Consider the following 26,493-nt stretch of genomic DNA (forward strand, 5'->3'; position numbering starts at 1 on the left):
ACTCAGTGGGCTGCTAACTGAAAGAGTTACAGTCTCAGGAACTCACAAGGGAGTTCTGCCCGATTCTATCGGCTCACCAGTGAGGGAGTGATGGTTTATCTGTATTTCGTGTACTCCACACTCACCTCCACTAAGTGAATTCTGACTCACAGAGACCCCACAGGACAGACTGGAATAGCCCCTGTGGGTTTCCAAGACTGTAACTCTTTACAGGAATAGAAAGCCTCCTCTTTCTCCCACAGAGCTGGCTGGTGGTTTTAAACTGCTGACCTTGCAGTTAGCAGCCCAGGGCATAACCACTATGCCACCAGGGATCCCTGTGTGTCCCAGCCCCCTAAAATCTAGACTGTAAATAATAAGTATTTTAGGTCAGTGACATTTACATGGTTTTAAAGTTAAGAGCCAATGATTATAATGAATGGAACTTAACATATAAAATAAAAAGTATTCTGCAAGCTTCCTCCACCACCTGAAGGCTTTCTCTAAATCCACAGAGATGCTGGTAATGACAATAAATAGCTGTGTAGTGCTTGGTTTTTGTTTTTAAAGTGAAATGTATAAATGCTACCGTTATTTTCTAATTGATTTCTGCTTTTATATTTATTCATTTCTTCTGTGGAGGTGGATGCTTACTTTACTTCATTCTCCTGGTTTATTTAGTAATTTAAGGCTATGGATTTCTCTAGAAGCACACTCTTGCCCTATACTTTGTTTTCATAATATTTTTCCTAGATATTCCATGTGTTGTCAACTTCTACTTTGATCTGTGAAGCACGACTGTTTTAAAGTTCTGACCGGCGACAAGTTTCACTTCTAGTATTATTGTATAATTATTGAAGCTAATTTCTAAATTGAGAACTATTATGGAGGGGAAAATGTAGTCTCTATTATTTCTGCCGTTGGATACTGGTTTGTTTGGCATGTGTGTGTGGTGTCAAGTATTCAGGATCGACAAGCACAGCTTCATGTCCTTCAGAATTACTGTAGAAATGCAGATGCCCACCAACCCAGAACCAACCATACATTTTGGTTTTTCCCTCCGTGGATTCCCAGTAACAGGGTCTCTCTCTGCACGAAGAACCCTGATGTCATGCTGGGCGATGGACTGCACAGCCAACTGAACGAGAAAGAGGAACCATCTGCTCCCGTGAATATTTAGTCTCGGAAAAGTAAAGGCGCAATGCTGCTCTGCCTTATGAAGTCGCTGTGAGTTAGAATTGACTGGATGACACCAAGTTTGTTTTGTTATTTAATCCCTATATGGATACTTTTGATTAATTTTAAGATTCGGGATTGATATTTCCTGATAGTCAACGAGTTATTTAATCAGCTTACACTTTCCTTTTGATTAAAAAAATAATGCTCTTCTGCACTATCATTAAAATTATTTGCTTTATGTATTGGTTCTTGAGTGAGGGAAATGTCTACTGCTGGGTCAAAATTAGCTTCCTTGTCTCCTATTTTCTCTGACTTCTCTCATCTGTCTCCTCTACTTGATGGACTGTTTCTTCAAGAGTGCTAATTTGTTGTTGAACTATTGATTCATTTCCATTTCCAATTTGTTTTGAAATGTTGTTCAGGTGTCGATCTATTTTATTAACTCAGCAGGCTACTTTTAAAAGTCTTCTTTAATCCCATTATAATCCTGTCTTACCAAATAACCAGCTCTTCGAGAGTGTCAATGAACAACAGAATTGTATGTGAAGGGATAGACTGGGCTGTGTAAGATATGTCAACTACTACAATAATACACATAGAAAACCAATGAAGGCATATTTTACTGGGAAAAATACAAAGCAAAGCAAAGGAACTAACAAAGGAAACCTCTTTAGAAGAAGAGTCCAATGGAGAGACCAGTCAGTCCTTTTCCTTGCACTGGTGCCTCGTTCAGAAGGGATCCCTCATCTGTCATCTACGTTTCCCCTTTCCCCCCTGCTTCAGCGCAAGCACATACAGTCCATGCGGAATTGTCTCAGTTGGCTGCTTGATGTGCTTCCTATACTAATGCTTGAAACAGATAGCTTGGCTGAGATACTCTGCTCAGGGCAATGAGGTAGCATCTCCTTGGGCCTGCTCCCATATCTTGAGGGCCCCTGTTTTTCTCTGCACTTTATTTTGTGGGGCCCACTTTCTGAAGCTTGAGGGAACAGGTCTGAGGACATCAATGGCCCAGACAGGTCTCAAGTCTCTGCCCTCCCCCCTGCCGTTTTGGCAAAATGCCTGTGGGTTTTACACACTACCCAGCTTACTAGTAACAGGGACACTTCATTTTATCGCTGTTGGTTTTATTGTGCCTCGCAGATAACGCTTTTCTTTTTGAACAAATTTAGGCAACGTTAATTTGCAAATTTTTGTGGCAACCCTGTCATGAGTAAGTTTATTGGAGTCATTTTTCTAACATATATGTTCATTCTGTGTCTCTGTCACATTTTGGTAATTCCCACAATATGGGGTACCCAAAAAAAACCACAGACCCCCCCAAAAAAACTGTGTATTCTTTTTTTTTTTTTTTTACAAAGCAACCTTATCACCTTCAAAGCACTCTCAATTACACTTAATACATGTTTCAAATCTGCGATTCCATTCTTGGAAACATTTTTCAAACTCATCTGTTTGGATGGCTGACCATTGTTTCCTTCTTCACCTCATCTAAGTCATCAAAGTGCGCTCCATTCATGTATCCTTGCATTCCCAGAAACAAACAGAAGTCAGGCGGACTGAGGGGAGGTGAGTCAGGTGCAAGCATGGGGCAAAAGAGGCAGGCTGGTTCGTTTGGGGTTTTTTTTGCCAAAACATGGCACACTGAGATGGCACAAAAACTGGCACTGAGGTGCACTGTTGTGGTGGCAAAAACCAGTCCTTTGTCACAAATCAGGCCTTTTTAGGGGTCACAAACTACTATGCAATCTTTTCAGAATCTCTAAAAAGAAAGCTTGATTAACAGTCTGACCTGGTGGAATGAACTCCAAATGCACTAGGAGTTGATATTTTCGTCCGTTCGGAAAGTTGATGGGTGTCCAGAACAAGGTGTGTCATCAAGCAACATCTCACGTTTTTCTTCTTTTAAATCATTTTTCATTTCACCTCTTTTGAAATGAGAAAACCACTTGTACACTTGAGTTTTTCCCATAGCGCTATCCTTGTGAGCTGTGTTCAGCATCAGCAGTATCTGCAGCATTTTTCCCAAGCAGGAAACGAAATTTCACAGGCGCTAGCTGTTCTCTTAAGTCGACCATCACAAAAAACGAGGTTCCAGCAAAACTGATTTTACAAAAAAATTCACAGTGACCAGAGAGAACCTTCCCTGGCGACACCACTGGGCACACTAACTCAGAGGGAGCTGCTCAGTGCTCGCCTAGTGGGGAGGATGTGTGCCATGAGAGCTCTGCTTGGTCCCATGCTCCTATGCTTGAAACCATTGTTGCAGCCACTGTCAGGCCATCTCCTCTTCTCTGACAGCGTCTCAGCGTGTATGAGACAAAGTCCAGCCATCCTTGCCCTAAGGACTACTTTGGCTATTCTTCTTCCAAGACAGACTTTTAGCAGTCCATGGCTCCAATTCAAATGTATCAATTATTCTTCAGTCTTCCTTATTCAATATCCAACTTTCATATGCTTCTGAGCTGAGTGAAAATACGATGGCTTGGGTCGGGTGCACCTTAATCCTCACAGTAATTCCCTTTATTGCGGTGGCCTGGAATCAGCCTGTCTACTGCTCCAGCAAGGCCATGGTCCTTCCAGACCCTGCCCAGAAGTCTGTCCTGGATAACCAGCTCTACCTAGCAATAACTTTGCATTATTCTAAAGGCAGAATATGGATAAGGTGTAAGATGGCAGCTTCTGGGTGTGCTCACTGAATGCCATCAGGAAGGAAAATGAGACCTGGTACTCTAATTTCAGCATACGCATTTCGTATCTTCTCTAGCAGAAGCTCTCATTATATTTAAGGAGCTGTGGTAGTTACATCATGTAGTGTCAACTTGAGACGATCAGGAGTAAAGGGGTGGAATTTAGCCTGTCAATCAGGTTGCAGCTTGATGACCTCATTTGTAGGTGCTATGGAGATAGATAACTCACTGGAGGCAGGACACAGGGACACTCCCTTCGAGACATTCCCATTGACAAGACACATGGAGCTACCCCAATGGCGCCAGAGCCCTGGAGCTGGAGGAGCCACATGGAGACCCATGCCAGGGTAGAGATGAGTTGTTTCCACTGCCGCTGGAGCCACAAGACTTTCCACCCACCAGTCTGTGATCTTCCTGCATTCTACTTCATTTCATGAGTTGCGTGAGTCTGAAGGGGAATTGACAGACTGGCATCAGACATATGGACTAATATTGGACTTATGAACTTGAACTGGCCTGGGCTGGGATGCTTTCTTAATATACAATTACTCTTTATGTAAAGTTCTTTCTTGTACATATTTGAGTGCCTCTGGATTTCTCTAGTCTACCCAGACTAACACAGGAGTCTTCATCACTTAGTGGCTATGTGTTGGGCTGCTAACCCAAATGCTAGCAGTTCAAAACCACCAGCCTTCCTAAGGGAGAAAGACATGGGTTTCTAGCCCTGTATAGAGAGTGCTAGGATTCAACCGGTTTGCACTGGTTTGGCAGAACCAAAACCAAATTTTTTTGTTGAGTTCGGCGAACCAGTCGATAAGTGGCACTTGCAATGAGGGTGCTCTCAATGAAGCAGGAAGCAATGCTGGGAGATTTCAGGCCAGTGGGTAGAGTTGTCCATGAGCAGCAGGGACATGGCTGGGTGCTGACAGCTCCCAGGGTCAGCAAGCCACAAAGGTCACCAGCTCCAAAGCCAGATGCAGGATCCAAGCAAGCAGGAAAGAGAACAAGGGTAAGACAGAGACCGGTTCTCCAGTGTCTCCTATACAACAGCCATAGCCCCAAGGAGACATATCAGGCTGTGATCTGACTGACAGACTGTACTCTACTCATACCTGCTTACAGGTGTGGCCAAGCTGGCAAACAACTAACATCATTCAGCTGGTTTGCACGGGCTCAGCAGAGTCCATACCTAAAGTTTTGTTGAGCTTGGTGAACCAGTTGTTAAAATGATGCTTGTAATCAGGGTTCTCTCTTAAGGTGGAAAGCACAAATTCACATTTCTTAGTGTTTTTTAATGTTCATCTGGACAACCATGTAATCTAAGAACCTGCAATAATGTTGTTTCTGTCCATAGGTACAAAAAGTTAGATGTAACTATGCGTGAAATATTTTACTTAGTTCATAAAACTTGTTATACTTTTGATGAAATACTACATTGCCCCCCACCTGAGTTTGTTACTTCAGTAATCATATTACATAAATAGTGCCAAACACTTAAACTGTCATTTGCTTCAGCTTTATTTTACAGCCCAGATCCCTACAAGATATTAGAAGTGAATTATGCAATTCCTGAAAGTGTTCAAAGAGCTAAAAATACTGTCAGCGCAATTGCTGAAAGCTCGGCAGAAGTGGAAAGGGGCTTCTCAAAGACGAACATCAGGTGCGCAGAGAAGAGATGACTCCTGTGTCCAATACATCACACCCAATGACTACTGTCTAAATGGCCTCCGTCTGAAGGGATGGGATCCTACGCCTACAGAGAAAAGCTGGATAAATCACACAGCCCATGATGCTCACAAAACAGAGAAGGAGATTGCAAGTGAGGATGCCAATCGAGAAGCAATATAAAATATCTTCAATAACAGTTCGTTGGGTTTTGGTCAGGAATTATTTAACATTTTTTCATTAATAATTTAAAAGTTCTTATAACGATCTAGTTTTGTGTACCTCTTTTATTGTTCTTATTTAAGTATTAACTGTAAGAATAAGAATCTACCTTTGGGTATTATCAGTTTTTTAAATACTTAAAATGGTCATGAGGACAGCGAACTGGTTGTTAAAGTATCTGAATCCCAGGGGCAGCTCTATCCTGTCCTCCATGGTCGCTGTGAGCCTGCATCAACTCAATGGCAGGGGCTTGCAGTGTTTACTTTGGGTGGAATGCTGTTTATTGCTGGAGACTACTGGCTCTGGAATTGATGACAAGAAGTCCACAATACCTAACACTCAGCTGCTCTTCTTCTGAAGAAAGGACAGTGGGAAAGAGCTTCTACTGTCCTGGAAACTGTAAGCCTTTAACCAAGGCGGCCCCAACAATCTCCTGCATCTCCCTCCAAAGGGGCATTTTTTTCATATACCTGTAAATATGCTCCACATTATTTTCGTGGAAGGTCAAATAAGAAAGAAAAGAGGTGGGTCATGCAAATCTTAGGAAACTTCATTTGTTTTTCTTTAGTATTTTCCTCCATTTGACTATTATTGCTCACTCTTTCCATTAACCTAGTTTTGGCTTAGAGTGTAAGAGTTTGAGATAATTTTTTACTCTATGGTCTGAAATTATGTATTTCACGTGTGTTTTAGGTAGTAAATGGGCAATATGTAAAAGTGGATATACCATAAATATGTGGAAGTGTATAACTTGGTAATGCACAGGAAGGCATGCAAGAATAGGAACCAACAGAGAATGAGAAGAATTTACAATTTGGGCTCATCTGAAGAAAAAAGGTGAAGTAAAGGATTTTCTTTAAGTCACATGGAATTTGGGTAAAACCAAAGCAGATGTTCATTAAAAAGTTAAACGGCAGATGTGTGTGTGGCTTTGGGATTTGTCCAAAAGAATTCTGCAAGTACCATAAGTACAATGACTGCAAATAAGAAACACAGAACTCCAAGGGCCTTTCCATGTCAATCCATCACTATGCACAGCTCGCTATGTGTGTTAGCACATTAAACATCGATGATCTAATTCCTTCATTTCCTTTGAAAATCATGCCCAATCCTAAATGGTCATTTCCCTATATTTCCACTTAAAAAAATAAAGATGACATTCTAGAGAAATCGAATATTTGAGATCTTCCCTGGAAGAAAAAGTTGGCCCAACATTGACTTGTTCCTGAGATAGGGAGAGGGAAAAAAATAAAACATTACTTTAAGAATGCAAAGGCTATAAATAAATTCCACGTTCGATATATGAAAACAGCAAAGTGGATTCAGCAGCAAATTAGAGAGAGCAAGAGGTGACTGCAGAATAATACATTCAAGATTACGATCGAGATTTTGTGTCAGCTTCTGGTGTGTGCTGTTCCTTTCTATGAACCGATACAGAATTATAATCATTTACAAAGGATTTTCAATCTTCCTCGTAACCTAATAATCCAACGACTTTAGAGATTTGGTTTGGCACAATCAGGTTGTATCCTGAACACTTTTGGTAATTAAGAACAAGTAATAAGGACGGCAAACAGTGCACCAGCTGTGACATGGTCAATAAGAAGAACCGTCTTACCCACTCAACCAGGCCCCGGCCTGTGTGGCCAAGGTGACTGCAGAAAGCTCATGACTTTATGAAATTAAATACAGGGCTTTCCTTTCTTAACCCCACACATTCCTGCACGGACATATATAAGCACTTTTGTGCAATTTAAACTTGGAGCCATCCACGGAGAAATATTGACTAAAACACTACGCGTCGTTTCGCTTAAAAAGAAAAAAAATATAGTCGTGTTTTTCTTGGGCAACAGAAAGCCACAAAGAACTCTCTAACTATGTGGCTTGGCTTTCTGCAATCCTTTCTGGAGCCTGCTAGGTTATAAATGAATAAAGCTATGTGACCGTGGGTACGAACTTTCAACTCTCAAAGCATCCCTTCCTCAGCTTATGTGGATTAAAAACTGCAACAGACCAGTACTACCAAGCTTGCAGGGTTGCTTGGTTAACTGGCGGTGTGTATGAACCAGAGCAAGGCAGTGTCTACAACCCCAGGTGCTCAGTAAGCCCCAAGCGCTAACGTCTTCCCTAAGCAGACTAGACTGCTTAGGAAAAGGAAGCTTGGATTTCTTAGTTACATCCATCACAGCCCTTTGAAGGCTGAGCTCACAAGTGCGAGTGGAATAGTTGTTTCTCATGAAGGACTGAGGTGTGTTCGGTAGTCTAAGGCCTCACAGTGTAGACATGGTCTTCACCTGGCTGTGGACGGACCGGTGCCAGGACTCTCACAAGGCCAAAATTCAAACACACGGTCTTCAGATCACACCCCTTTGTTCTATAGTTGCACTGTGAGCTCTCTCAACGACACATGGACTTTTTAGAGAGCACGGTGTGCCTTGTCCTGTTTTTGCTTTTTTAAATTATGCTGTGCGTGAACATGTAGTGTGAGGCACACTTGTATTTGCTGTGTCTGACTCACGGTGGCTCTCTGTACAAGAGAACAAAATCCCGCCTGTCCTGTGACACACTTACAACCACTGTTACGTGTGAGCCCACTGTCACAGGCACTGTGTTAATCCATCCCCTGGAGGGTTTTCCTCCTTTTCCTGAGCCCGCGACTCTACCGCGTAGCATGTCCTTTCCCAGGGACTAGATCCTCTGGAGAATGAGTCTAAAGTACTGAGAGTAAGTCTTGCCAGGCTCACTTCTAAAGAGCATTTTGACAATACTTCTCCCAAGACAGATTTGTTTGTTCTTCCGGTACCCCCTGGTACTTTCAATAGTCTCCACTAACACCATAAGTCAAATGTTATCAATTCTCCTGCAGGCTTTCTTACTCGTTGTCCAGTTTTCACATGCACGGCCATTGGAAATACCATGGTTTGGGACAAGAGCATCTTAGTCCTCAGAGGGACATCTTTGCTTTTTAAACTTTAGAGAGTTGTGATAAGAGTTGTATAAGCCCCCAATAAAATGGGTTTTTATTAAACTCACTTTAGAAGGTCTTGGATAGAGTGCAAGAAAATCATGAAACAAAATGAAAAATCCTAAGAGAGAGCAAGCTTTCTGATAAGATAGGAATTGGTGAGATGCCCAAAACTATGCCCTTGGACACCCTTCAGGTCTGCAACTGAACTTACTCCTGTGATTCAATAATCAACCATTCAAAATCAAATGGACAGCATTTGCCCAAGGAAAAGGTTCAAAGGGTGTGATAGTTTAGTGTGCCAGCCTGGCCAATAAACACAAGTAGGATTAATTGAAGGGCGGAGGGATAAATGGCTCAGTGAGCCTCGCCTTGCTAGTTCTGTGCCTCAATTTAAAGGGGTACACTACCTGTGGGCTGCTTAGCCTGTGGACTGTGTCGCTGTAAGTTGAGGTCCCTTTAAGCCCACACGATTGGAATGCTCATCTCTGGAGCTGGAGACCGACAATTTGTGACAGTTGGTGACTTGCCTTGCTGTTTGCTGCCTGAGTATATATAGCCCAGCTCTCTCTACAGAAAGGGACTGGCAACTGGCAGCTCTCAAGCCTTAAAGGACTGCTAGTGTCTCACTGCTTTATAATTTAATTGTTAATTTCTTAATTTATCTATCTGTATATAATTTAATGGTTCATTTCTTGTATTATATATCTATCTTTATAAATATATTTATATATAATTACTAGCAATCTGGTTTGTCTCTCTAGTGAACCCTGTCCAACACATTTTGGTACCAGGAGTGCTTCTAGATAAATAAACCATGAATATGGATTTCTTAAATTGGCTTTCCAACCTATTTAGTCTTGACGTGGATATGTCTGCTACCCGTACTAATCCATGGTGTGAAGTAGCAAAGATAATACCTAAAGTAGCACCACTGGTAGATGACGTGCTGGATAAAGGAGATGCTCTAGGTGATCGTATGTTTGATATTTTCCAGGAGTTTTGTGATAATGACAAGTATAGGGAAGCTGGGTGGCTGGTCCTTCGTACAATGGAAAGTGTGATTAAGGAGAGGGATGATCTCAGCCTCAAAAGCACACCTCAGGTGCAGACTAACAGATTTGAAAACTTCCATCTGTGCAACAAAGGAGAGTCTTCTCTCCTCTAGTAAAAGAGCTGACATTGCTGAGAACCAGGTCCAGAGTCTCATTATACAAGTGGCTGAATTACAACGGCAGCTGAGTTGCAGATCTAGAGTAGTGTCTGAAACCAAAGTAAGGGCATTAATTGGGAAAAGTTGGGACCCTGAAACATGGGGTGGGAACATATGGGCTGATGATCCAGAAGAAGAGGATATTGAGCCCTTAGAAACACCTGAGCAGATTAGCCAAACTATTCAAGTTGATATGCGAGGTGGGGCTGCATCAGTAGCATTACCTGACAAAGATGCCTCGCAAGATATTGCTGAGAGCACCCAGGAAACACCCTCACCACCCATTATTTCCGCTAGACCTGTCACTAAAATTAAGTGTCAGAAACCTCCTGAAGGTAAGGTTGAGATGATTATCCAAGAAGCGTGCTACACACATAAAGACCTGCTCGAGTTCTCGAATAGATACAAGCAAAAGCCTGGAGAATACCCCTGGGAATGGTTACTAAGGGTGTGGGATGCTGGTGCACGAAATGTAATATTAGACCGGTTTGAGTTTCTGGATACGGGACCCCTAAGCACAGACTCTTCTTTCAATGTCTCTGCGAGACAGGCTAAAAAAGGATCTAAGTCTGTATTTGGTTGGTTCAATGAAGCATGGACTGCCAGATGGCCTAGATTAGACCAACTTGAAGTACCTGACCTACCTTGGTACACTGTAGAGGAAGGAATCCAAAAGCTTAGAGAAATTGGTATGTTAGAATGGATCTATCAAGATATTCCCATAGACCCAAAAAAGGGGGTGTCCTGAGGACATACGCTTTACCACAACCATAAGGAACAAGTTTGTGAAGTGGGCCCCAGCATCTCTTAAGACTTCTGTAATTGCTACTTTATGTGCACCAGGATTAACAGTGGGTACTGCCCTAAGCGAACTCCGACATTTGTCCACAATGGGGCTGATTGGTCCCCATGATGGTAGAGGGCAGGTGTTAGCACTGAATCAATAGAGACAGGGTGGGCGTGGTTATAATAGACAAAAAGTTTTCAATAATAATCAAAGCAACCAGTCTCGTGTGGAATTATGGCATTGGCTACTTAGCCACGGTGTCCCTAGGAATGAAATAGATGGGACGCCTACTAAATATTTACGTGATCTGTACAGGCGAAAGAATGGTACATCAGGTGAACAGCAGAATAGACAGTCACGATCGCTCAATCAATTCCCAGACCTGAGCCAGTTTACAGACCCACAACTCCTTGAATGAAGGGGATGCCGGGTCCCTTGTAAGGAGGACCCTGCTACATCACTGAAGGTTTATACTGTTAGTCTTTCTTCTAGCCTTCCCCAAAGGGACCTGCGGCCTTTCACAAGAGTGACTGTTCATTGGGGGAAAGGAAATAATCAAACTTTTTGGGTTAGAAAAGGAGGGGTGTAAACAGGAAACACAAGGAGAAGTGCCGTTAGGATGTGAGAATTGCCATTTGAAACATGAAGCAAACTGCATATGAATTGTTGAATGTAAAACTGATGATCCAAGCGGCCATCTAGCTCAGAAGCAACAAAGCCCACATGGAAGAAGCACACCAGCCTGTGTGATCATGAGGTGCCAAAGGGATCAGTTATCAGGCATCAAAGAACAAAAAATCTTATCATTGTGTGCTCATCTCCATAATACGATCGCTGAAGACAAATGGGTACAAAAGCAAATGTGGTGAAGAAAGCTGATGGTACCTGGATATCAAAAGATATAGCGTCTGGGGTCTTAAAGGCTTCCATCGTAAACAAGCGGCCATCTAGCTCAGAAGCAACAAAGCCCACATGGAAGAAGCACACCAGCCTGTGCGATCACGAGGTTTCGAAGGGATCAGGTATCAGGCATTATCAGAACAAAAATCATATCATTATGAATGAGAGGGGAGTGAGGAGTGGAGACCCAAAGCCCATTTGTAGACCACTGGACATCCCCTTACAAGAAGGTTCTTGGAGAAGAAACGAGCCAGTCAGGGTGCAATGTAGCAACGATGAAGAAAACAACTTTCCTCTAGTTCCTAAATGCTCCCCCCGCCCCCCACTACTATGATCCCAATTCTACCTTGCAAGTCTGGATAGAGCAGAAGATGTACACTGGTACAGATAGGAGCTGGAAACACAGGGAATCCAGGGCGATGATCCCTTCAGGACCAGTGGTGTGAGTGGCAATACTGGGAGGGTAGAGGAAGGGTGGGTTGGAAAGGGAAACCGATTACAAGGATCTACATGTGACCTCCTCCCTGGGGGACAGACAACAGAAAAGGGGGTGAAGGGAGACGTCAAACAGTGTAAGATATGACAAAATAATAATTTATAAATTATCAAGGGTTCATGAGGGAGTTGGGAGCAGGAAGGGAGGGGAAAAATGAGGACCTGATGCCAGGGGCTTAAGTGGAGAGCAAATGTTTTGAGAATGAAGAGGGCAATGAATGTACAGATGTGCTTTACACAATTGTTGTCTGTATGGGTTGTGATGAGTTGTATGAGTCCCTAGTAAAATGATATAAAAAAGCTGATGATTTGCTCTGCAATCTTTCACCTCATTCACAATGAAAAGTTAAAATAGAAAAAAAATAAAACTTTAGAGAGCTCTTGTGCAGCAGATTTGGGCAGTGCAACATGTCTGAGTCTTGACTGCTGTTTCCAAGAGTGTTGACTGTGGATTCAAGTGAAATCGACTATCTTGAATTGCTTCTATGTCTATCATACTGTTGTTTATCGATCCAGTTATGAGGTTTTGGCACATGGGGTGGGGAGTGTGTGATAAAATGTTTCATCTTTCTTGGCTCCACAATCAAGGCTCCTAGAAGCAGCAGTCAAGAAATCAAAGGATACATTGCCTTGGTAAATGTGCTGCACGAGATCTCCTTCCTGTTGAAAAGCAAGGTAGTCACTGCAAGGACTACAGTGCTCCTGACCCAAGCCATGGTATTTTTAATCACCTCATATGCGTGTGAAAATTTAGATACTGACTCTGGAAGACTGAAGAAAGATCTATGCGTATGAACCGCGGTGCTGAGCACTGAAAGCACTGTGGAAACAAATCTCGTTTGGATAAAGCACAGCCAGAAGCTCCTGAGAAGCAAGGATGTCGCGGTTTTTTCCCACACACTTTAAATGTGCGATCAGAGAGGCCAGTCCCTGGGAAAGACCGTCAAGCTTGATAAAGTAGAGGATCCGTAGTCCCTGAAAGAGCCGGGGAGACACAATGGCTACAGTAAGGGGCTCAAACATACTGATTGTGAGGTGGGTACAGGACGTGGCAGTATTCTGTTCAGCTGTACCTATGAGTTAGAACTGCCTGGATGATATCTAACAACAATAAATGTTTGTTAATGAGTTCATAATTGAAAAAATGGATAAACGCCACATTATTTAACTTTAATTTATACAAGGTTCCATACATATGTGTGTATACACACACCACACATATACAGGTTAAAGAGTAATGTAATGAACCCCTATTACACATCACGAGCTACAACACTCAGTTATTCAGGATCAGTCTTGGAATCCTCTGTTCCCATCCATAAGATAAGCCGCAGAAAATCCCAGACTAAGTAAAGATCTTTAAGAAGCTTTCAGTAATTATGGTCTACTCTATTCTAGAATTCAAGACACTTGCATCTTTACAATAAAAATTGTTCAATACTGAATAAAAATCAATAGATTCCACAGCTATCTAGTCAAGAGAGGTCCTGAGACAAAAACAAAAGTAAACATGAAACTCCTTACTTTGACAACTTATGATTGATGGAATATTTTCAATATTGATAGTTTAGCTTGAGATTCACTCTATAAATATTTACATGAGAATAAATAATGGCATTATGATTGATCTTAGGAAGAGGGTACTTAACTGATGGCAAGTCCCCTTATGCAATACTAGTAGAAAACTAGATGCAATTTTTTATATATGTGTGTAGGGGAGGGGGGGATTACAGTAACTTTGATTTTAGCAATCATTACAATGAGTGAGTGTAAAGATGAATTGAAGTTTTTTTAAAAAATAGGCTTACAGGATGCATCACTTTGATGCATTTCAATTATCTCAATGAAGATTACACTTACCTCCTACCATTTATGTTGACTTTTCACCATTTAGTGAAACACATATAAATCCAAATTAATTTTCGTCTAAGCCTTCTAATCTCAAAATTCTCTGTGTGGTATACCTATCTCTGTGGAGACATGTCAATTTGACACTAATGTATATTGAATAATAATCCCAGGCCGTTAGCTTCATTTAGGAAAGCACTGCTTCAGTAATAAACATAAGTGCAGTCCAAACGCTCTTAGAAAGTAAGCATCAAATATAAAGACCAACAGTGCAGTGGAGATTGCCCAACTGACCAACCCAAGCAACCCTTTACTACCATGTATACTCGTGCAAAAGCCAAGCACATTTTAAAAGCATTTTTTTCCTGGTAAAATTGGGTGCCTTGGCTGATATTCAGGTCAGCTTATACTCAAGTTAATACGGTGTATGAGGGGGTACCTCTCCCACCCCACGCCCCAAAAAACCCCCGAATTGCGCTGAGCAGAGAGGAGCTTTCCTAGTAACTCACTGAGTTAATGCACTCCCAGTTGACTGGGAAAGCTCTCTGGTCACAGTGATTTTTTTCATTAAAGCCTTTCGATTTTGTGGTGGCAAATTTAAGAGAACAGCGTGCGGCTGTGAAAGTTTGTTTCCTGTTCGGGGAAAATGACACAGAAACTGCTGTGATGTTGAACACAGCTTATAAGGACAGCGCTATGGGACACACTCAAGTGTAGGAGTGGTTTTCTCATTTCAAAAAGGTGAAATATCAACTGATGACAAACCTCATTCTGGCCATCCATCAACTTCCCGAACTGATGAAAATGTCAACTTGCAGTACATCTGGCGTTTGTTCCACCAGGTCAGACTGTTAGTCAGGCTTTCTATTTAGAAGTTTTGAAAAGATTGTGTAACAGTGTGCAACAAAAAAAGGCCTGATCTGTGGCAGGTGGGGGATTGGTTTTGCCACCATGGCAATGCACCTGCTCATGCAGCCATCTCAGTGTGCCAGTTTTGGGGGGAAACAGCATGCCTCTCTTGCCCTATACCTTATTCACCTGGCCTCACTCTGTGCAACTTCTTTTTGTTTCCATGAATGAAGAGGGACATGAAAGGACAGTGATTTGATGAAGTAGAAGAGGTGAAGAAAAAAAAACGAAGGAGGTGCTGTCAGCCATCCAAACAGATGAGTTTGAAAAATGTTTCCAAGAATGGAATCACAGATTTGACAAATGTGTTAAGTGTAATGGAGAGTGCTTTGAAGATGATAAGGTTTTGTAAAAAAATTTAAATACATAGCTTTGAAAAAAAAATCTGTTTTTTGGGAGGTAACTCCCCATATATGTCAAGCCCAATCTCTCAAATGTTCTGATAATTATACATTTTATATAAGGCTATATATAGTATTTATAACATGAAAGTATATAATTATATTGTTTTTAAATAAAATAAGTTGCTTTTAAAAGAAAATGTGCAGTTTCGTTCACATGTCAATTTGACCCATATCTGTAGAGATCGGTATATAAGAAACATCCACGATTCTAGTATTAACCTAGTAAACATATTTGTCATTTCAAAATTCTTTACCATGGAGTTTAATTATCACCCTTACTGGTCTCTAGATAAATGTTTACATGTTTATTAAAAGGATTTTTTTTTGTTGCTGTTATTTATTATTTTCAGAACACCTTCCAGAATAGAGGAGGGAGCAGAGCTGAAGGGCATCAAGGTCACCCGGACACTCCTAAGCCCAGGCTGAAGTAAGGAAGGTGTGTCACCAGACACAGAGGTGAGAGGACGGATAGAGATGCCGGCATGGTGTTCCTGCAGACAATCTGAGAACCCAGCGGTGGCAGCTCTTAGTAGAGCTTAAGGAAATTAAAAACAAAACAGAAACAGGAAAATGCTAAAGAGCTTTGGGGTCCCTGTCAGGGAGAAATCTGAGTTATCTTAGATAACGTTTTCTTTGATCTTTCTGGGCTCTAATATCCTTTGCAATGGTTCCACAGAAACTCACAAACAAAATGTATGTTTAAAGGGTTTAGTAAAGAATTTAACAAGTTGTAATGCCAGTGAGAAATGCTCAGGGTTGAGTTGTTTATCCAAACAGTTGCAAAGTTCCTTCAAGTCAGATAATAAATGCCCAAAGGGGCCTATCACTCTGTAAAATTCAACCCTGAGACATTCAGCTCAAGCTCTGTTGGTCAGCAAATTTAGCTCCCTGAATGAGGTGCCCAGAGGCAACCCATTCCAGAAAGCCTCAACTGCAAGCACTGCTACATTTCTATGGGTCCCAAGCCCAACTCCCCCGATTAAGAGCCCAGAGGCACCCCCTCCACAAGCCAGCCTCCTGCACAAGAGCACTCGACTTGGCTGGCTCCCCGGGTTGGGGGGGTCCATCACTGACCCCTGCCTCGGCTCGTGGTCCTGCAAGCTCCTCTGATGTTCTGGTGTCTTCTGGAACCAGGAGATCCACTGCACAGGGATCCTGGGTCCAGAGGACGCGCTCCAGTCTCAGTCTTGCTGATCACGAGATTCCCACCTCCTGCTTCTCAGAAGGCTCGTTTTAGACACAGCAGAATTGGCACACCAGGAACTCTTGTTTGCAATGACTCACAGGTGAATCCTATCCGTATTTTTCCTGACCTCTTTGCCAGACCCCTCCAGGAAAAGATCATTCAGTGGGAGTTAGAGACCTTGATGGAAGAGCCACATTAAATAATTCATAGCCCCTGCAAAGCCAACCAACTAAAACAAGGAGTGCTTGGGGATACTTTTCATAAAGTGCCACTATTATTCCAGAGACACAGGGCTGTGTGGTGTGTGGTTTCCTTAGCCGGTACTGACCACATTCTTCCAGATTCCATGCTCCTCAGTAAAGTCAGCCACACACTTTCTAACGTGGCTGACAAAACAGACTTCACTGACAAAAATGTGGGTGATACTTGCAAAGTTGGGTGCGGGGAGCTATACCTTGAATCCAGACACAGAAAGCTCCAGAAATCGGAACTAGGACTTCATCCTCACCTCTGTTGCCAAGTGTCTCCTGGAGGCAATTCACAAACCATGCAGCATGTATTAAGGTGTTAACACGACAAGCCAGAGAAAGGCCCACTCGCAGGACTGGCCTTTGGCTGGCAGTTGGGAACCTGGCTGGTTAACAGTTCCCCACATTGATACAAAACATTCCCTAAGGATCAGGAATGATCCACCACACTTAAACTGCCTGCCCCAACGCTGTGGTTTATGCTGAACATCTGTTTTCTCTCTGGGAGTCTGGCGTTTGGGTCCATGTTATGCAAAAGATGCTCATGTAACTAGCCTGAGTCTCCTAGGGCTGGACTAACACAATACCACCATGCAGGGGGCTTTAAAGAACAGAGGTTTATTTTCGCACAGTTCTAGAGGCTAGAATTTCAAATCAGAGTATTGGCCGCGTGGATTTCCACTGAGGGCTTTGAGAGAGAAACGGCTTCCCGGTGCCTCCTCCTGGTTTCTGGTGTCTCTAGGCAGCCCTTCCCATTCCTTGGCTTGCTGCTGGTTTGGCGAGCCCTTGTCCAGAGGGCCCTTCTTCCTCTCTCGCTGTGCTCCCCTTTCTCAGCGCTGCCCTAAGGGAAACTTAAAAGGTCCTGCTTTCAAACAAGGTCACGGACCCAGGGGGTTGAACCTCTCTTCTGGGTAGTAACAGCAGATTCTACTACAGATGCACAGCAAGCACTGAGTGGGCCGAAGCCCAGCAGACACACTGCTGCATGTTTGGAGCCTGCAGTAGGGGCCTGTGTGGCCCCTTGTAGTAGGAAGCAAGCATGAGGAAGTCTGCCAAGAGCCTCCACATCTGCCTGGTACCTTTCTCTCCTGATCTGGCTGTGTATCCCGATTACATTGCTGGAACCCATCTTAGCTGTAAGTACTGAGCCCTGCGAGCCCTGCTGTTGGATCTCAGCCAGGGGAATAGTCCTTGGTCGCCTGGCAGCTGTGCCAGTTCAGAGCAGCCCTGTCTGACAGAGTCGAACAGCCCCTTGGGATTTTCCTGGCTGTCATGCTTAAAGAAGCAGTTCACCAGGCTTGTCTCACACTGAGCTGCTCGTTCTGTTACAACGGCCATTCTTTCAGTTAGCAGACAAGTATGTACCCATTGTGCTGGCAAGACTCCGTGGGAATGGCCTTGGGGACCCTCAATAGGATATACCCTACGCACACACTAGACTTCCCAGGCAGGCTTCTGTTTGGAGGGTGCTCTGTGGAAACCTGGTTCATCCAGAGTCAGTTGACCCATCCTGGGAATAGGTGAAGGGGCCTTGGCAATGCAGCAGTGAAAGCCCTCAAATGCCAACCAGAAGGTCAGCGGTTTAAACCCACAAGCCATTCTACAGGATGCCCGTGGCCATGTGACTCGGAACACATGTACAACCTGGGGACCCTAGGGTGACCAGTTCAAAAGTGATGGGCTTTTGGTCTGGCGTTAGTGATGTTGGAGACAGGCAGACACAAGGGATCTCTGGATGGTACTTGGCTGCTCTTGAGAAGGTGGAGGCTCAAGTGCCCGCCGAGGTGCCACGGAAAAACAGCCCAATGACCAGCACCGAAATCCAGTCACTGGGAGCCCTGTGGGGCACGGTCCTCCTGACACCCGGGGTGGGGAGCCCTCCGTGGGAATCAGGACAGCAAGTGATGGTAGTGAGGTGAGCAGAAGTGAAACTAAGAACTGAAGGCTGTCAGCCCTTGGTTGACCCATTTTAAAAACCGTGTATTTGGTAAGGAAAACATTACTATTTCGAAAGCTGCAGGAGCTGTGAAACTAGCACACAATCGGTTATCACAAACTAAATGCAGCAGTGAGGTTTCACCATATTTTTTTGGTTTTTCTTTTTCTTTTTTCATTGTGCAACCGGCTTCAATGCCTTAAGCCCACCAGGTAAAACCAGGCAATGGTTCGGGGTGACAGTGTGCTTTGGCATGGGACACTGTGAGAGGCCTATGGGATGGGACCTGCCACAAATCCAAACCCATGCACTGTTTTTTGTTTTCTTTCTGGGAAATTCACAAGATCTCAAATCTTACAGGGAGGCTTCCCTGGGAAGAACTGCTCTGACCCTCCAAAAATCAAACTCACTGCCATTTAGTCTGACTGATGGCAACCCTCCAGGACAGGGGAGAACTGTCCTTGTGCGTTTCCAAGTCTGCAATTTTTTTTTTAAAGCAAAAGGAGAGAAATGTATTGGAGTCCATACAGGAAACCCTAGAGGGACCCAGCATACCCTACTGTGTCCAAGTCTGCAATTCTTTATGGGAGTGGAAATGTTCATCACAACATGTAACCACTAGGCCACCAGAGCTCCCGACATGACCCTGAGAAGCTACTAATCTAGTAACTGCCTCTATTGGGTTATCTACCCTGACCTTCCTATAAAGACTTACCAAAAAACTCGACAATGGAAACAAAACACTGAAAAACTTCAATTCAAAAAAAGCAGAAAATAATGGAAACTAGAATAAAATTTTAAAAATAGGTAAAGAGAAAACAAGTGATGTTACATTTTAACCTAACACTATCTGCAGTAATCCACTTTCCTATGTGCCCTAGAGACAAGATTATTCACATCCATAGTCAATAGTCCAAGGGAATTCCATGAAAGTTTAATCCACAGAAGGACTCTGCAAACAGATAGTGGGATTTCATTGTCATCCATCACCTTCTGAAAATTGGATGCTCAGATCTTAAGCTCTAATACAATTCCCTCTTCTGATCTTAGATTTTGTTATTCAAAGTCCTTGGATCACACGGGCTGGTGGGTTCCTTCTGTGTGGACTTAGTTGACTTTTAACTTAGATGGCTATTGTTTTAAGACAAGGCATTAAGACCGCAGACCCTATTCTTTGTCATAGCTGGGCATCATCTGATTTCTTCACAACACCTTGCTATAGCATATCTTCAGTGATCACTTCATAAGGGGAAATAATGAGCAGAGGAACTGGCAGTCTTTTGTTATTTAAGCAGAACGTCTTTCAGTGAGAGATCAAACCTTCCATGGTGAAATTAAGGAATTACTATTTTAATAAAGAATTTCCTCAATGGCTAACTCCAGGTGAGAACCAGCAACAACTCATATCACTGATGGAATAAATTTCTGAATCTGAATTGAGTGACATGGCCTCCTCCTCCCCTCTAATTTCCTGCTTGGAAGTTGTCTGCCTTGGATTAACACTCAACTTTAAAAGTAAGAAAGACAGCCTGAGCCTGGAGAAAACGTTCTGGTCCCTTACCTCTCACGGACTGCACTAGAACCCTTGCTGTCTACATGTTCCTAGGTTCCTAACCTAGGAACTCCCAAATCCCCCAAAATGATTTAGACTGTGTTTGAAGTATGAGGGAACATCAAAGGGTCAAAGAATCAAAGAAATGGAATCCTTTGATTCCATTTTTCCATAAATATCTTAAAGCCCTCAAGTTTCTAGAGTACATAATTTTCTGGGAACAGGATCTAAGGTCTTCACTGCATTTTTGAAGTGGATTATCATCTAGTAAATATCCAGAATTGCTGCCGTTGATTGACAAAAAGGATGTCAGACGCAGGGTTGGACTTTAAATGCTGAGTGACAGAATGACAGACTAGAGGTCCAAGAACCCACCAGATCTGGAGAAACCAAGAGGGAAAGAAATGGGTATGTCAAAATAGATAACAAGCTCTTCACAAGCACCTAGAAGAAATAAAGTGTGTGGGAGTTGAGAGACAGGCTATTTCTGGCTTCTATCTTGTTCTGAGAAGAAGAACACTGAAGGAGAGAGTTAAAGATGCTGGATTCAAGAGATTATGGGAATACAGCAATTGATTTAGGTTTGGGTGGCTTTAAAGGGCTAGTTTTCACTATGTTGGCAAGTCACACACTAATGCCATCTGTTTTCATTAGGACTGGGCCGAAGAAGCTGACAGCCTCAAGGCCGTGCAGGCAATAGCCAAAGAAAATGATGTACACAAACTAAACCAAAAAACTAAACCCAATTCTGAATCACCGGGCGTATTTGTAAGGTTTCGGAGGCTGTAAATCTTTACAGTTTCATTTTTCTACCCCAAAGCAGCTGGTGGGTTTGAACGACTGACCTTGCTGCTTACAACAGGGAGTGAAATCAAAAGTTAATGAATAACAGTAATAATGCAAACGTATCGCATTTCAAGTACCCTCTGAACTCTCTCCCATGCCCTCACACTGAAATAGTCAAGTAACTGTCTGGAGGATAATTTCGTTTTACCGAAAACCTCGTCGAACTCACAGAAGTAAAACTGGGTTGGTGAGAAATCATCATCAGGAAGTAGAACTAGCTGGAATCAAGTCCGTTCTAAATTGTGGACATTCAAGAATGAAGTTGATTATTGTGATAAATTCACAACTCTCTTTAATGTATTTAAATCACGGAGTTGTATATATGTGAAGTATATGTCAAGAAAACTCTTTAGGGAAAAAATAAGAGTTAAGGCAGTAACGCTTCTGCATCTCTCTTCTAGGGAAAGTTCTGTCCCTCTTCCAGCCGACTGTCTTCCTGAACTTGACTTTCTTGGGGTCCGCCATGGGAGTATCTTTAACCTCACCACCCAGACACAGCGTCACAGTTAACTGGCTTGGTTTCTCCACACCCCAAATCTAGACTGCTGAACAAAGAAGCTGACTCAGCAAAGACTCCACATTGGCAATGTTTTTTCTTTCTGTTTTAAAACTTCCCAGTGAACTTTGTTTACTATTTATTCTAAGGTCTAATCCATTGTTGAGTGATGCAAGTATGATTAAAACTAAATAGCAGAAATGCATTACTTGGGTCTTTTTACGTGTACCAAGCTAATAAGGCCCTTTCTCTCCACTTTTCATGTTCTCTCTCCAAACCACAACACGCTTGTTAACATTTCTTCTGCAATTCAGAGTGACTCAAATCCAGAATTAATTCTCCTAAAGAACACTTGAATATCATGTTGAGTAAATTTAATTTTGAATAAGTCAAGAATGTTGATCCACTAACACACACAGGCACATTTTCATCCCATTCTCTTTCAGAGCATGTTTCTTGGATTTCTGTTTTATTTCTTTTCACAGAGTTGTGTCTGAGGAGAAAAATTCGCAGCCCCCTAGTGTTTATGTGTATACACAAAGGAGCCCTGGTGACATAGTGGATTATGCATCTGGCTGTAAACTGCAAGGTTGGTGGTTCAAAATGACCAGCTGCTCCTGGGGAGAAAGATGAGGCTTTCTACTGTCTTGGAAATCCACAGGGGCAATTTTATTTAAATCATCAAGTTGTATGGTACATGAATTATATGTCAATAAAACTTTACATTTTAGAAACCATAAGCTCATTAGATATTTCTGAAATGCAGTTTAGTGCCTATATTTTCCCACGTATACTATTTTGTGTAATTTTAGATTTCTGAAAGTATATTTGAGACATCAAGATATTCTATTTGCAGTGATTCAGTTCAATCCACAAATATGCTATCTGTTTCTGAAGATCAGATCCCAATTAGCCCAGCATGTGAAACAATCAAAATAAAAAGAAACAAAGGCTTTTGGTTAAAATTTTTAGAAATGAAATAGCAGTATCTAGACATGAGAGCTGCCCCGTCTTTGCATCCAGCCTGTCTCTTAGCTCTCTGACCTTGGGACACCTAAGCCCTGGTCCCCTCATTTGCAAAGGGGAGCAACAGCAATGTCTACCGCGTAGGCTTGAGGAGCAGGAAACGCAAGGAGGTCATGAGGTCCAGTAGCAGTGGAGTGCTGAGTAAAGTGCTAGCACGCTGTTCTTATAGACCCATTAAGCAGGTGGTGAAGGTGAGGATGATAACCGCGGCTTGGCTCGAACTACTCACTAAAGCAAACCTCACAGGCTGGACAGTAAGTAACAAGGGAGCCTTCCAGAGACTGCCTGCTTCCAGCAAAGGGGGGTGGTGCCGGGGGCACACTCAAGACAGCGGATAGCAGCCCTGGGGGAATGGCTTTCTTATGACCATCTTTCAACCACTTCATGCCCTTAAAATACAAACAAGTCGTTAGAGTCATGTAGCTTAGGCTGCCTCTATATCAGACAGGGTCAATGGAGGAGAAAAGAAAACAGACAAAGTTCAAATCCCAAGCTCAGCGACTCTCTAGACCAGCGGTTCTTAACATGTGGGTCGCGACCTCTTTGGGGTGGGGGGTTAAATAACCCTTTCGCAGGGCTCGCTGGATTCATAACAGTAGCAAAATGACAGTGATGAAGTAGCAACAAAAATATGTCTATGGTTGGGGGTCACCACAACATGAGGAAGTGTACGAAAGGGTGGCGGCATGAGGAAGGTTGAGAACCACTGACCTAGACCTTGAGCAAGTTGGTGAATCTCAGAAAAACTCAAACCAAACTCACTGCCATCGAGCCAAGTCCAACTCACACTGACCCCGAAGCACAGCATTTCTGAGGCTATAAAGTTAGACGGAAGCAGAAAGCCTCATCTTTCTTCTACAGAACGACTGATGGGTTAGAACTACCAACCTTGGGGTTGGCAGCCCAATGCGTAACCCAGGGCACCGCTACAGCTCTTTACTGAACCTCAGTGAGCTCCACGTCCTCATGGGGACAGGTGCAGTAATATTACACTCTTACATGAATGAGTTCACCTCATTCTTACAACAGTTCTTATCCCGAATTTTACCTTGAGAATGAGACTGAATAGGCCACTGGCGGCCACACAAGGTGGCAGAACTGCGATTCCAATCCAAGGAGGTTTGCTCTAGAGCTCGCGTGACTGCATGATGATCTACCACCTATTCCCAAACAAATCACTGCCATCGAGTTGACGCAACTCAATAGGACAGAGAACTGCCCGTGGGGTTTCTTTACAGAAATACTCTTTCTCTGGAGGAGCAGCTGGGGGCTCAAGCTGCAGATTTTCCAACAGCATCCAGGCACTCAATCAGGGGGCCACCCAGGTGTCCTTACACTACAGGTCGTGTAGTTCAGTATTTTAATAACATGTCGTACACAGAAAATAGCCTACCAATGTCACCTATTCTAATTCTTATTGTTTCCCAGTTTTATCGTGAAAGCTGATAGCCTTACTTTAAAAGAATAACATTGACCTAAGAGGCAGGCACCTACATTAGCATCTGCTGTCCCGCATACCTGTACAATGGCTACATGAACCCCACCCACCTTAAGCCCTACATTTCCCTTCCCAATACTCATCTTGCTGAGCATATAGGCACCATACAAATGGTATGAACTCCAGGATCATATTCTTCTTCATCATATTCCTTCTACAAATACTGACTTATCTCCAAGTTCCAAGCCCAGAGAGTCTACCTTTCCTGCCCCGAATCTACAGAAACTTGGACAAACAATTTCAGAGTGGGCAGGGTCTCACCAATCCACAAACTTTGTTCCAACTCCTCTTCCCCAAATTCCCAAATCCTGAGCCTCCCATGAGCACACTCCTATTATTTTAAAATAGTATGAAATTCTTCTATCTTTGGGGGCGTGGAGCAGGCACACCCCTTGCTAAGTTCTACTCACATATACAAAGCATGCTTTCTTAGATAACAAAGACTAAATCCATTCGTTTATTGTAGACCTTCAATTTTATGGAGACCTCCCAAGTACATTGTCTATGTTGTTGTTGGGTGTCACTGAGTCAATTTCAACTCGTAGTGATCTCATGTGATAGAGTAGAAATGTTAAGTAGGCCTTTCTAGGATCATGGTGCAGTTAAGCATTGGGCTGCTTTAACTAAAAGGTCAGCAGTTTGAAACCACGAGTCACTCTGGAGCCTTGGTTATGCACTGACTGGTCCCCAGGTAAACTGTACTAACCATAATTAAAAAGATGCTTTCCAGCACACACCTTCAGGAAGAGACCTGTTGTCACAGTGGTTGGATGGAAATCCACAAGGCCAGCAGTTTGAAACCACCCGCTGCTGAGGGAAAACACAGGGCTTTTACCTCCCATCACAATTCCATTTACCGTTTCGGAAACTCACAAGGGCAGGAGTCAGAACTGATTCCATCGCAGGGTTTGTTTGTTTGTTTGTTTGTTTGTCTGTTTTCCCCCTCAACACCGAAACTTCCGATGGCATGGCTGAATGACAAGTGCAGAATGTGGACCAGCGTCATTACGATGTCCCTTCTCTCCTTTAAGAAGAATTGGGGAAAAAAACAGCAAGTTTTCTGTGCCTTTAAAGGCTCTGTAGAAAGCACTCTAGAAAATGCCGTGCCTTCTTGGGGGGGTGGGGGGGGCAAACAAACCGCAAAGCTAGTTTTCCACGGCAGTGCCAAAGATGTCAAAACTCCTGAAAATGGGGTGGGAAGGTGGTTGACATCTGGAAACCGTCGAACATGCTTGCCGTGGGACATTGACTTCGGCACCGCGCAGACTCGCTCTCGAGTCTGGTTGCTGCTCTGGGTGAAGACTTGTTTTTCTCTCACATGAAAACTGTTACCGCCTAGCAACCCAGTGCTGGCAAAGCTAAATGAAGAAGCATTTGGAGCTGGATTTTTTTTTAAGAGACTTATTTTTCCATTCATTGACAAGCACGCTTTAAGACTGGAAGGTACCTCATACCCAGTTTTAAAAAAACACCCAAACCGGCCTAGTTTATATTAAAGAAGAGCCCGGAAAGCAGCTAGGATGGGTGGTCTTTGTGCAGCAACAGAAATGGAGCAGTGGCCTGCCCTTATCACAAACAGCCCCTGTGAGGCTGGACCGGCAGCAAGTCAGGACTACACAGAGAATGTCTCCCCATTTCCTCTGGGAGCAGGACTGCATTCCCCTGGCCTTTGGCACAGCGAGGCTAGACAGCAGGTTATATAGCTGGTCGCCAACGTTAACAAGAGTAGCGCCATGCACAACCGGATAGTCTTTATGTTATCTGTTTTGGGGTACCGGCGAGTCTGCGTGGACCCACTGCAGCCTCTGGACAGAGAGCAAGAACTGCCCAGCCCTGCGGCAGCCTCACAAATGTTGCTTGCTTTTGCTCACTGCTGCAGCCACACTGTGCGCTCATCTCGTTGTCCAGGGAATTCCTCTCCCTGGCCGAGGGAATTCCTCTCCTGCCACAGACCCTTCACTTTACCAAGACTGGTCTTTCCTGGTAACATGTCCACACTCCATGAATTAAAATCTTCCTTCTCAGAAGCAGTCTGGAGGTACTTCCTCCAAAACACATCTGTTTGTTCTTCTGGCAGTCCGTGGAACTTTGAATGTTCTTCATCAGTTCCATAATGCAAACGCATGGATTCTTCTCTCATCTTTCTGATTCATCAACCAGTTCCCACGTGCATACGAAAGCACTGAAAATACCACCGCGTGAGCCAGGTACATGCTATTACTCAAAGTAACACCTTTGCTTTTTTTTTTTTTACTATATATTCTTAAACAGCAAATGTGCCTGCTGAAATACAGTTTGCTTTCTTGGGTTGCTGCTTCCATGAATGTTGACTGTGGAGCCAAGTAATGGGAAACCCTTCAGAAATCTTTTCACTGGTTACCATGCCGTTGTCTACTGGTCCTGTTGTTCAGAGTTGGGGCTCCTTTCTACTGAGATGTAACCTAGGCGA

General features: G+C 43.3%; 1 protein-coding gene and 1 non-coding gene across 3 annotated transcripts in view; both read right to left on the reverse strand.

The window, feature by feature from the left end:
- The window catches only part of ARHGAP10 (Rho GTPase activating protein 10), a 350,687-nt gene that overhangs the window by 69,912 nt on the left and 254,282 nt on the right, over positions 1-26,493 (reverse strand). The window lies entirely within an intron of this gene.
- On the reverse strand, positions 18,802-18,935 carry LOC142444141 (small nucleolar RNA SNORA42/SNORA80 family). The gene has a single exon (XR_012783803.1). It is a non-coding gene; the product is annotated as a small nucleolar RNA SNORA42/SNORA80 family (small nucleolar RNA).

The sequence above is a fragment of the Tenrec ecaudatus genome, chromosome 3, assembly GCF_050624435.1.
Source record: "Tenrec ecaudatus isolate mTenEca1 chromosome 3, mTenEca1.hap1, whole genome shotgun sequence".
Classification (NCBI taxonomy): domain Eukaryota; kingdom Metazoa; phylum Chordata; class Mammalia; order Afrosoricida; family Tenrecidae; genus Tenrec; species Tenrec ecaudatus.